This window comes from Callorhinus ursinus, unplaced genomic scaffold (assembly GCF_003265705.2).
Source record: "Callorhinus ursinus isolate GAN/ISIS: 27379988/994484 unplaced genomic scaffold, GSC_fseal_2.0 scaffold5, whole genome shotgun sequence".
Taxonomy (NCBI): Eukaryota; Metazoa; Chordata; class Mammalia; order Carnivora; family Otariidae; genus Callorhinus; species Callorhinus ursinus.
In genome coordinates, this window is record NW_027397067.1 from 64,215,049 (window position 1) to 64,226,732 (window position 11,684).

Here is an 11,684-nt window from a genome sequence, read left to right on the forward strand (position 1 = left end):
AGGGAAGGGAAGGGAAGGGAAGGGAAGGGAAGGGAAGGGAAGGGAAGAAAAGAAAAAAGGAAAAGTTCTCCAGCAATCTTGTGAGAGGGAAGAGCAATAAACAGAGGGTCCTCGGGGAAATATTAGGAGATGATTTTTTTTAAGATTTTATTTATTTATTTATTTGTCAGAGAGAGAGAGAGAGAGAGACAGAACACAAGCAGGGGGAGAGGCAGGCAGAGGGAGAAGCAGGCTCCCCGCCGAGCAAGGAGCCCAATGTGGGACTCGATTCCAGGACCCTGGGATCATGACCTGAGCCGAAGGCAGCCACTTAACCGACTGAGCCACCCAGGCGTCCCAGAGATGATTCTGACAACTGTGGCTTAGGGTCCCAGAATGAAAAGAAAAGAATGTCGGTAATTGCTGTATGAAAAAGTGTATCACAACATGATTGGGAAGAAGGAAAGGAAGGAAAGGGAAGTATGAGTGGATAAATAAGCTCTAGGAAGGTGAGGTCCACAGGTTGATAGCATCATTCTCATTTTTACCCCACCATGAAAACAGGGATTATAGAAATCTAACAACTTGCCCATGATGACTTGGTGAGTAGGTAGACCTCGCTCTGATTTCTTTTAGTCTTTATCTATTTAAAATATGTATTTACTGATTAGTTTACATTGTGAGTTTCTTCTTTTACTATTAATATCACTGCAACTGACACATTTGTTGAGTCATTACTATATGCAAGGAATTTCATTTCACTTTTACAACAACCTCATGATATATATATGCCCATGATCACACAGCTGGTTAAAGCGGTGTTACAAAATTCTCAGTCTGGGTGTGAGACTGTAACACTTTGCCATCTGCCTTCAGGGTTTGACCTTGATGCTGGCTTAGTCTAGCTATGTAAATTTGGGCAAATTATTTTGACTTTTGAAGTCTCAGTTTCCTTATTTCTCAGATGGGGATAGTTTAAAATGCCATGGAGGATTTTTCTGAGCATTAAATAGAAAATGTGAAATTGTTTTGTAAATAATAATATGATATATAAAGAGTTGTTTCCACTATTATCATGATTATTCTATATTTGCTTTCAAAAAGCAAGGATCTTCAAGATGTCCATCGACAGATGAATGGATAAAGAAGATGTGGTATATATACACAATGGAATATTATGCAGCCATCAAAAGGAATGAGATCTTGCCATTTGCAATGACATGGATGGAACTGGAGGGTGTTATGCTGAGTGAAATAAGTCAATCAGAGAAAGACATGTATCATATGACCTCACTGATATGAGGAATTCTTAATCTCAGGAAACAAAACTGAGGGTTGCTGGAGGGGTGGGGGGTGGGAGGGATGGGGTGGCTGGGTGATAGACATGGGGGAGGGTATGTGCTATGGTGAGCGCTGTGAATTGTGCAAGACTGTTGAATCACAGATCTGTACTTCTGAAACAAATAATGCAACATATGTTAAGAAAAAAGAAAAAGAAGAAGATAGCAGGAGGGGAAGAATGAAGGGGAGTAAGTCGGAGGGGGAGATGAACCATGAGAGACGATGGACTCTGAAAAACAAACTGAGGGTTCTAGAGGGGAGGGGGTGGGGGGATGGGTTAGTCTGGTGATGGGTATTAAAGAGGGCACGTTCTGTGTGGAGCACTGGGTGTTATGCACAAACAATGAATCATGGAATACTACATCAAGAACTAATGATGTAATGTATGGTGAGTAACATACCAATAAAAAAAAAGCAAGGATCTTCTTGATAAATTCAGGGGCTGCAGCCTGAGGTCACTGGGGTTAGCGATCAGTGTGGGAAAGATGGGTATGAGGTGTGGGAGGGCTAACTGAAACCTCAGAAGACAACCTGAAACCTATAATGACAGACTGGAACCTACAGGGGTTGCCCACCAAAAGCCAGCCTCCAATTTCAAAACCTAGTTTGAGTTACCACAGAGCTGTACATGAACCTAGTAGAGGATCTAGAGAAGGACGGGAGGAGATCCAGTAGGAACTAGGGAGCTGCAGTTCTCGCTGCTGCTCTGGGTCAGTAAGGTGAACCAGCACACCTGCTAGTGAACTACAACTGAGCCAGACCCAACAGTTACCTTTCAGAGGTAAACACAGATGCTTGGCACTTGAGTCTTTCAAATCTGATGCAGATTTCTCTCTTGCCAGACCCTATCTCTGAAAATGCAGGAAAGGGGATTCTGGAAATATGTAGTCCCAGTTTCATTTAATTAACACAGTACAAAACTCCCACAACAGACTTAACAGCAAAGGTGGAAAAATCAAGTGGCTACAAGGGTCAAATCATTAAAATTAATAAGTGAAGCTGGTTGGATTTAAGAAAGAAAGCACATGCCCCAACTAAAGGGGACAGACCGTTTTGTGGGGTGGGGAGTGCAGCAATCGAGTTTATTCTCGTTGCTTTGTGGAAATCCTATGTGTTTGGGGATAATTGACCTCGGACAAATGCATACATCTGTTTTCCTCTCAGACTTTGTGATTTTTTTTTATCTTTCTTTTTGCAAATTTTTATACATAGGAGTTTTAGGGTTTTTGGCCAACTTTATTCATATTTTCTTGTATGGTTTATGTGTCATATTTAGAATAACTTCTCTACTCCAAGATTAAAACAAATAATAATTCTAAGTTCTTTTCTTCACAGGGTGAGGGAGGGGGATAATATAAGCCTCAGCTTATATTAGATTTATTGAGGTTATTGTGGCTTATTGAGTACAATATTGTCAGACATTTTTTAAGAGAAAAATTGGGAATATAGATTTTCATGTGAAGTATCCCAGTTGTTAAATACTGGCAACTAGTCCAAGTCCGTTTTTGAAATTAAGTAAGACAGACTTCCAGTGCCCATCCTTGCCATTCTCCTGGTGTTAAGTGCTTTCTATGTGGGCATGAGCTTGTACCCAGGCATTCAGAGATGAAAAAGTCTGATTTAGCACCTCACAAATGAATGGGCAGATTATTAAAAAATTTTTACACAGTGATAGATTTACACAGCAGTACAGGGGCACAGAAGAAGAGCAGGCTTCAGTGGAGGTGAGCGAAGGCTTCACATATGAATCAATATTTGAGGTTCATCTTTGGGGAAAGCAGGAGGGAAAAAGAATAAGGGGATTTCAAACACTGAGTTCCATACAGATATTCTGAAGTGTTTTATGTATTCAGGGCTTCCTTTATACTTTTCTTTATTTTGTAAGTTTGGTATTACCTTCAGAAAATGCCATGAGATAGCAGAGAGTAAAATAGTTTAGATGGGGCCATACAACATAAATGTGATTTCAGATCCATTAGTCAGAAATCCATAATCCTACTTTTCACATCACTTACTTCTTAGATGATGATTCTATAGTAGCAGCTGCCTTGGTCATTAAAATACAAATCTCTCTGGGAAGGAGAGCACTATGAAGCTTATTTAAGTCATCCCCCTTCTCCCCACGAGTTTATCAAATCCTTTCTTGAGAATGGATTTAGATAAAACTAGGGGAAAGAGTATGAGAACCTTGAGTTCCCATCCGTAGAGGAAGAAGACTAGAGTAGCAGGTATGCTTGAGTGGGAGGAAAAGAACAAACCTTAAGAACAGATTCCATTCCATACCTGTAGCAGTCATAACCATGAAACTTTTTCTCAAAAAGAGATTATAGACTAAGCTAGTCTTGGCCTAGAATTATTTTTGCCATTGTTCCTGGTTTGCTTCAACGTGGTTGTCGGAATCTGTGGTCAGCATGGGTTCATTGCCTCCTACCCTATTTCAAGGTCAAAGACTTTTCATGCCCTCAATCTTTTTCCAGATAAGGAGACAAGCCAACTAGCGGAGGAAACATATGGGCTCAATGCTGAAGGCTGCTTTGCTTCCCATTAAGTCCATAGATGTTGCCAGATGAGCCCTTCTCCTTCCAGCACACCTTGACCAGAGAGAATTTTACCAAGTCCTGGAAAAATTGTAACATGTTTTGTCATCAGAGGAATACAGAAATTGGAAAATTTGATGAAAAACATTTATGTGTCCTGGTCTTGTTAAAAGAGTTATCACATGTGTTTTAGGAGGCTGACATAAGGCATATAGTCTATGGACCAAAAAAACTGGATTTTTTTATTTTGACTTTTTTTTTTTTTTTTTTTGCCAGCATCAGATTCTTAAAGAGATATTACCTGGCAGTCAAGATCTTACCCATGATTGCCTTTGTTCAAATGCTTACATGGGTTCTTGAAAGTGAAACTGCAGGACAATCTTGCTATGCTTATTATCTCTTCTAATGTTTCACTAACTAGCTGAATCCCAGAGTCAGAGTGATCTTGGATTGAATCCTCATTTTGCCAAACCTCGTTTATATGACCTTGGATAATGTGCTCTTTTACAATCTCAGTTTCTGCAACTGTGAAACTGGAATGTTAATTGTTTCTCTTGAATAGCATTGTGTGGGGGAGAATCTGGTAAGGATCTAAAACACCCAGTAGAATTTCTGGTGCATAATAATCCTCCCACATGTTATCTACTTTTATGGTTAACATAAAGGGCTCTCACACAACATTATTTGATTATTTTGGTTCTAGAAGGTAGGTAAAGGAGTTGTCATTGCCATTTTTAATTTTTATTTAATTTTTATTTTTTAAAAATATTTTATTTCTAGAGAGAGAGAGAGATGAGAGAGAGAGAGAGAGAGCACAAGCAGGGGGAGCAGCAGGCTCCTTGCTGAGCAGGGAGCCCAATGCGGGACTCGACCCCAGGACCCTGGGATCATGACCTGAGCCAAAGGCAGACACTTAATGGACTGAGCCACCCAGGCATCCCGAACACTTTTAATTTTTTAAATAAGGAAAAAGAAATAGAAAGATGTTAAAGGGTTTGTCAAATATTACTAATGGCAGAGCTGAGGCTCAAAATTCTTTCTTTGAACTCCAGATCTCCTCACTACATCACTGCACCAACGTGACCATGCACACCAAGGCTTTACCCTAGGGGTGAATTTCAAAACATTTATCAACAGAGAAGAGGTTCAGGGTATAGCTTTTCATTAACCTATAGAAGTATTTCACAATTTTCACTACTGTCACACAGTTGTTAAAATATGGGGGCCATCTAGATATCAGTTCTCTGTGTACCATTTCATGTGATGAAGAACTTCAGGAATTTTATATTAGTTGCATTATCAAAATCTCTGTGTCTCTGGCTCTGTCTAGCAAAGGGTTAATCTTAAGAAGGTTACTTTTAGTTCCAGTGTATTATTGGAAATTGGAAAATAATACAAAACCAAAATACTCTTTCTTTGTTGTTCATCAAATTTGTCCCATAAGATTCGTACTCAAACTATTATCCCATCAGACTCTAAGGCACCAATCTACAAGTAGGTATCTATTTATTTTTTTCATTTATTTTTTTAATTAACATATAATGTATTATTTGTTTCAGGGGTTCAGGTCTGTGATTCATCAGTCTTATACAATTAACAGCGCTCACCGTAGCACATACCCTCCCCAATGTCCATCATCACCCAGCCACCCCATCCCTTCCACCCCTCTCCACTCCAGCAACCCTCAGTTTGTTTCCTGAGATTAAGAGTCTCTTATGGTTTGTCTCCTTCTCTGGTTTCATTTTGTTTCATTTTTCCCTCCCTTCCCCTATGATCCTCTGTCTTGTTTCTCAAATTCCTCATATCAGTGAGATCATATGGTAATTGTCTTTCTATGATTGACTTATTTCGCTTAAAATAATACCCTTTAGTTCCATCCATGTCGTTGTAAATGGCAAGATTTCATTTTTTTGTTGGCTGCATAATATTCCATTGTGTATATATACCACACCTTCTTTATCCATTCATCTGTTGATGGACATCTAGGCTCTTTCCACAGTTTGGCTATTGTGGACATTGCTACTATAAACACTGGGGTACAGGTGCCCCTTTGGATCACTACATTTGTATCTTTGGGGTAAATACCCAGTAGTGCAATTGCTGGGTCGTACGGTAGCTCTATTTTCAACTTTTTGAGGAACTTCCATACTGTTTTCCAGAGTGGCTGCAGCAGCTTGCATTCCCACCAACAGTGTAGGAGGGTTCCCCTTACTCCACATCCTCGCCAATATCCGTTGTTTCCTGACTTGTTAATTTTAGCCATTCTGACTGGTGTGTGGTGGTATCTCATTGAGATTTTGATTTGGATTTCCCTGATGCCGCGTGGTGTTAAGCACTTTTTCATGTGTCTGTTGGCCATTTGGATGTCTTCTTTGGAAAAATCTCTGTTCATGTCTTCTGCGTATTTCTTGATTGGATTATTTGTTCTTTGGGTGTTGAGTTTGGTAAGTTCTTTATAGATTTTGGATATAGCCCTTTATCTGTTATGTCATTTGCAAACATCTTCTCCCATTCTGTCAGTTGTCCTTTGCTTTTGTTGACTGTTTCCTTTGCTGTGCAAAAGCTTTTTATTTTGATGAAGTCCCAATAGTTCATTTTTGCACTTGCTTCCCTTGCCTTTGGTGATGTTTCTAGGAAGAAGTTGCTGCAGCTGAGGTCGAAGAGGTTGCTGCCTGCGGTCTCCTCAAGGATTTTGATGGATTCCTATCTCACATTTAGGTCTTTCGGGCATTTTGAGTCTACTTTTGTGTGTGGTGTAAGGAAATGGTCCAGTTTCATTCTTCTGCGTGTGGCTGTCCAATTTTCCCAACACCATTTGTTGAAGAGACTGTCTTTTTTCCATTGGACATTCTTTCCTGCTTTGTTGAAGATTATTTGACCATAGAGTTGAGGGCCCATTTCTGGGCTCTCTATTCTGTTCCGTTGATCTATGTGTCTGTTTTTGTGCCAGTACCATACTGTCTTGATGATGACAGCTTTGTAATAGAGCTGGAAGTCTGCAATTGTGATGCCACCAGCTTTGCTTTTCTTTTTCAACATTCCTCTGGCTATTCGGGGTCTTTTCTGGTTCCATACAAATTTTAGGATTATTTGTTCCATTTCTTTGAAAAAGGTTGATGATATTTTGATAGGGATTGCATTAAATGTTAGATTGCTCTAGGTAGCATTGACATCTTCACAATATCTGTTCTTCCAATCCATGAGCATGGAACGTTTTTCCATTTCTTTGTGTCTTCCTCAGTTTCTTTCATGAGTATTCTATAGTTTTCTGAGTACAGATTCTTTGCCTCTTTGGTTAAATTTATTCCTAGGTATCTTATGGTTTTGGGTGCAATTGTAAATGGGATCGACTCTTTAATTTCTCTTTCTTCTGTCTTGTTGTTGGTGTATAGAAATGCAACTGATTTCTGTGGATTGATTTTATATCCTGCCACTTTACTGAATTCCTGTATGAGTTCAAGCAGTTTTGGGGTGGAGTCTTTTGGGTTTTCCACATAAAGTATCATACCATCTACAAAGAGTGAGAGTTTGACTTCTTTGCCTATTCGGATGCCTTTTATTTCTTTTTGTCGTCTGATTGCTGAGGCTAGGACTTCTAGTACTATGTTGAATAGCAGTGGTGATAGTGGACATCCCTGCCGTGTTCCTGACCTTAAGGGAAAAGCTCTCAGTTTTTCCCCATTGAGAATGATATTCACTGTGGGTTTTTCATAGATGGCTTTTATGATATTGAGGTATGTACCCTCTATCCCTACACTGTGAAGAGTTTTAATCAGGAAAGGATGCTGTAGTTAGTCAACTGCTTTTTCTGCATCTATTAAGAGGATCATATGGTTCTTTTTCTTTTATTAATGTAGTGTATCACATTGATTAATGTGTGGATGTTGAACCAATCTTGCAGCCCAGGAATAAATCCCACTTGGACTTGGTGAATAATCCTTTTAATGTACTGTTGGATCCTATTGGCTAGTATTTTGGTGAGAATTTTTGCATCCATGTTCATCAGGGACACTGGTCTGTAATTCTTTTTGATGGAGTCTTTGCTTTTGGGATCAAGGAGTTGGGCTCATAAAATGAGTTTGGAAGTTTTCTTTCCATTTCTATTTTTGGAACAGTTTCAGAAGAATAGGTATTAATTCTTCTTGAAATGTTTGGTAGAATTCCCCTGGGAAGCCATCTGGCCCTGGGCTCTTGTTTGTTGGCAGATTTTTGATTATTGCTTCAATTTCCTTAGTGGTTATGGGTCTGTTCAGGTTTTCTATTTCTTCCTGGTTCAGTTTTGGTAGTTTATAGGTCTCTAGAATGCATCCATTTCTTCCAGATTGTCTAATTTGCTGGCACATAGTTGCTCACAATATGTTCTTATAATTGTTTGTATTTCTTTGGTGTTGGTTGTGATCTCTCCTCTTTCATTCATGATTTTATTTATTTGGGTCATTTCTCTTTTCTTTTTGATAAGTTTGGCCAGGGGTTTATCAATCTTATTAATTCTCTCAAAGAACCAGCTCCTAGTTTCATTGATTTATTCAACTCTTCTTTTGGTTTCTATTTCATTGATCTCTGTTCTGATCTTTCTTATTTCTCTTCTCCTGCTGGGTTTAGGCTTTATTTGCTGTTCTTTCTCCAGCTCCTTTAGGTGTAGGGTTAGGTTGTGTATTTGAGACCTTTCTTCTTTCTTGAGAAAGGCTTGTATTTTTGCTATATACTTTCCTCTTAGAACCGCCTTTGCTGCATCCCAAAGATTTTGAAAAGTTGTTTTCGTTTTCATTTGTTTCCATAAATCTTTTAAATTCTTCTTTAATTTCCTAGTTGACCCATTCATTCTTTAGTAGGATGCTCTTTAGACTTCATGTATTTGCGTTCTTTCCAACTTTCCTTTTGAGATTGAGTTCTAGTTTCAAAGCATTGTGATCTGAAAATATGCAGGGTATGATCCCAATCTTTTGGTACAGGTTGAGACCTGATTTGTGACCCAGGATATGATCAATTCTGGAGAATATTCCATGGGCACTAGAGAAGAATGTGTAATCTGTTCCTTTGGGATGGAATGTTCTGAATATATCTGAAGTCCATCTGGTCCAGTGTGTCATTTAAAGCCTTTATTTCCTTGTTGGTCTTTTGCTTAGATGATCTGTCCATTTCAGTGAGGGGGGTGTTAAAGTCCCCTACTATTATTGTATTGTTGTCAACGTGTTTCTTCACTTTTGTTATTAATTGGCTTATATAATTGGCTGCTTCCATGTTAGGGGCATAGATATTTACAATTGTTAGATCTTCTTGTTGGATAGACCCTTTAAGTAGGATATAGTGTCCTTCTTCATCTCTTATTATAGTCTTTGGTTTAAAATCTAATTTGTTTGATATAAGGATTGCCACCCCAGCTTTCTTTTGATGTCCATTATCATGGTAAATGGTTTTCCACCCCCTCACTTTCAATCTGGGGGTGTCTTTGGGTCTAAAATGAGTCTCTTGCAGACAGCATATCGATGGGTCTTGTTTTTTTATCCAATCTGATACCCTGTGTTTTTTGATTGGGGCATTTAGCACATTTACATTCAGGGTAACTATTGAAAGATATGAATTTAGTGTCATTGTATTGCCTGTAAGGTGACTGTTACTGTATATTGTCTCTATTCCTTTCTGGTCTATGTTCCTTTTAGGCTCTCTCTTTGCTTAGAGGACCCCTTTCAATATTTCTTGTAGGGCTGGGTTTGGTGTTTGCAAATCTTTTAGTTTTTGTTTGCCCTGGACAAACAAATCTCTCCTTCTCCTTCTATTTTCAATGACAGCTTAGCTGGGTATAGTATTCTTGGCTGCATATTTTTCTCATTTAGTGCCCTGAATATATCATGCCAGTCCTTTCTGGCCTGCCAGGTCTCTGTGGATAGGTTTGCTGCCAATCTAATGTTTCTACTGTTGTAGGTTATAGACCTCTTGTCCCGAGCTGCTTTCAGGATTTTCTCCTTGTCTCTGAGATTTCTAAGTTTTACTATTAGATGTCAGGGTGTTGACCTATTTTTACTGATTTTGAGGGGGGTTCTCTGTGCTTCCTGGATTTTAATCCCTGTTTCCTTCCCCAAATTAGGGAAGTTCTCCACTATAATTTGCTCCAATATACCTTCTGCCCCTCTCTCTCTTTCTTCTTCTTCTGGGATCCCAATTATTCCAATATTGTTTTGTCTTCTGGTATCACTTATCTCTTGAATTCTCCCCTTGTGATCCAGTAGTTGTTTTTCTCTCTTTTTCTCAGCTTCTTTATTCTCCATCATTTGGTCTTATATATCACTAATTCTCCCTTCTGCCTCATTTATCCTAGCAGTTAGAGCCTCCATTTTCGATTACACCTCATTAATAGCCTTTTTGATTTCGACTTGGTTAGGTTTTAGTTCTTTTATTTCTCCAGAAAGGGATTCTCTAGTATCTTCCATGCTTTTCTCAAGCCCAGCTAGTATCTTTATAATCGTCATTCTGAGCTCTAGTTCCGACATCTTACTAGGTCCCTGGCAGTCAGTACTGCCTCTTGTCCTTTTTTTTGAGGTGAGTTTTTCCGTCTTGTCATTTTGTCCAGAGGAGAATAGATGAATGAGAGAACAAAATGCTAAAAGGGTAACAATGACCCCAGAAAAATATACACTAAACAAATCAGAAGAGACCTGAAACCGGGGGCATGAAAAAAAATAAGAATATGATCAGGCTGGTGAATTGAACAGAGCCACACACTAGATTTGGGGTGTATTTTTGTCTGTTAGAAGAAACTGCCTCCCAAAATTTTAAAGAAAGAAAAACTACATATATACAAAAATGAGGATAAAAATGATGAAGGGATGTAATATGACTGTAAAGATGAAAAATTAAAAAAGATTTTAAAAAAGGAATTGATAAGATAAGAAGTTGGTTGAAAAAAGAAAGAATGTGATCAGGCAGGAGACTAGAACAAAGCCATACACTAGATTTATGGTATATTTTGGTCTATTAGAAGAAACTGTATCCCAAAATTTTAAAGAAAGAAAAATATATATACAAAAAAAAAGTTTAAATACAATGAAAGGATAGAATACAACTGTAAAAATGCAAATTAAAAAAGATTTTAAAAAAGGAATTAGTAAGATGTTGGTTGAAAAAGGAAAGAAGAAAAATAAGAAAAAAAAAAGAAATAGAAAAAGAAAATTTAAAAAATTAACTTTGAAAGACTAAAGAATCATGGTAAAAAAGCCATGAATTCTATGTGCAGTATTCCCCTAGCGCTGGAGTTCTGCCATTCTCATTGATCGGTAAACTTGGTCTCGGCTGGCTGTTCTTGCTGACCTCCTGGGGGAGGGGCCTGTTGCTGTGGTTCCCAAATGTCTTTGCTGGAGGCGGAATTGCCCCGCCCTTGCCTGGCCCAGGCTAAGTAATCTGCTCGGGATTGCTCTCGGGAGGTCTTCTTCCCTGCAAGCTCTCCGTACAGCGTTGGAGGACGACAGTGAAAATGGCGGCCTCCCAATCTCTGCCCCGGAGGAGCCGAGAATTCGGGGCCCCACTCCTCAGTGAGCCCCAGAGAAAAGCAGTCAATCACTCCTGTGTCCCCGGTCTCTGCTGCACTCCGTGCTCACCCGACCTGTGACCAAGTGTTTCTGTCTCTGGCACCCAACCCCGTGTGAAGTCTCCAAACCCAGCAGATCCCTGCAGTGCGCTCCTGCGCCACTCCTCCTGTAGAAGGAAGGGGAGTCTCCCCAGGTCTGCCGCTTGTTGGGTCCCTGCTGGAAGAGCAGTGGCCCGACTGTGCCACGGATCACAGTTTATGGCAACCGTGAACTGAGAGCCCACTCCTCGGCTCCGTCCCCGCAG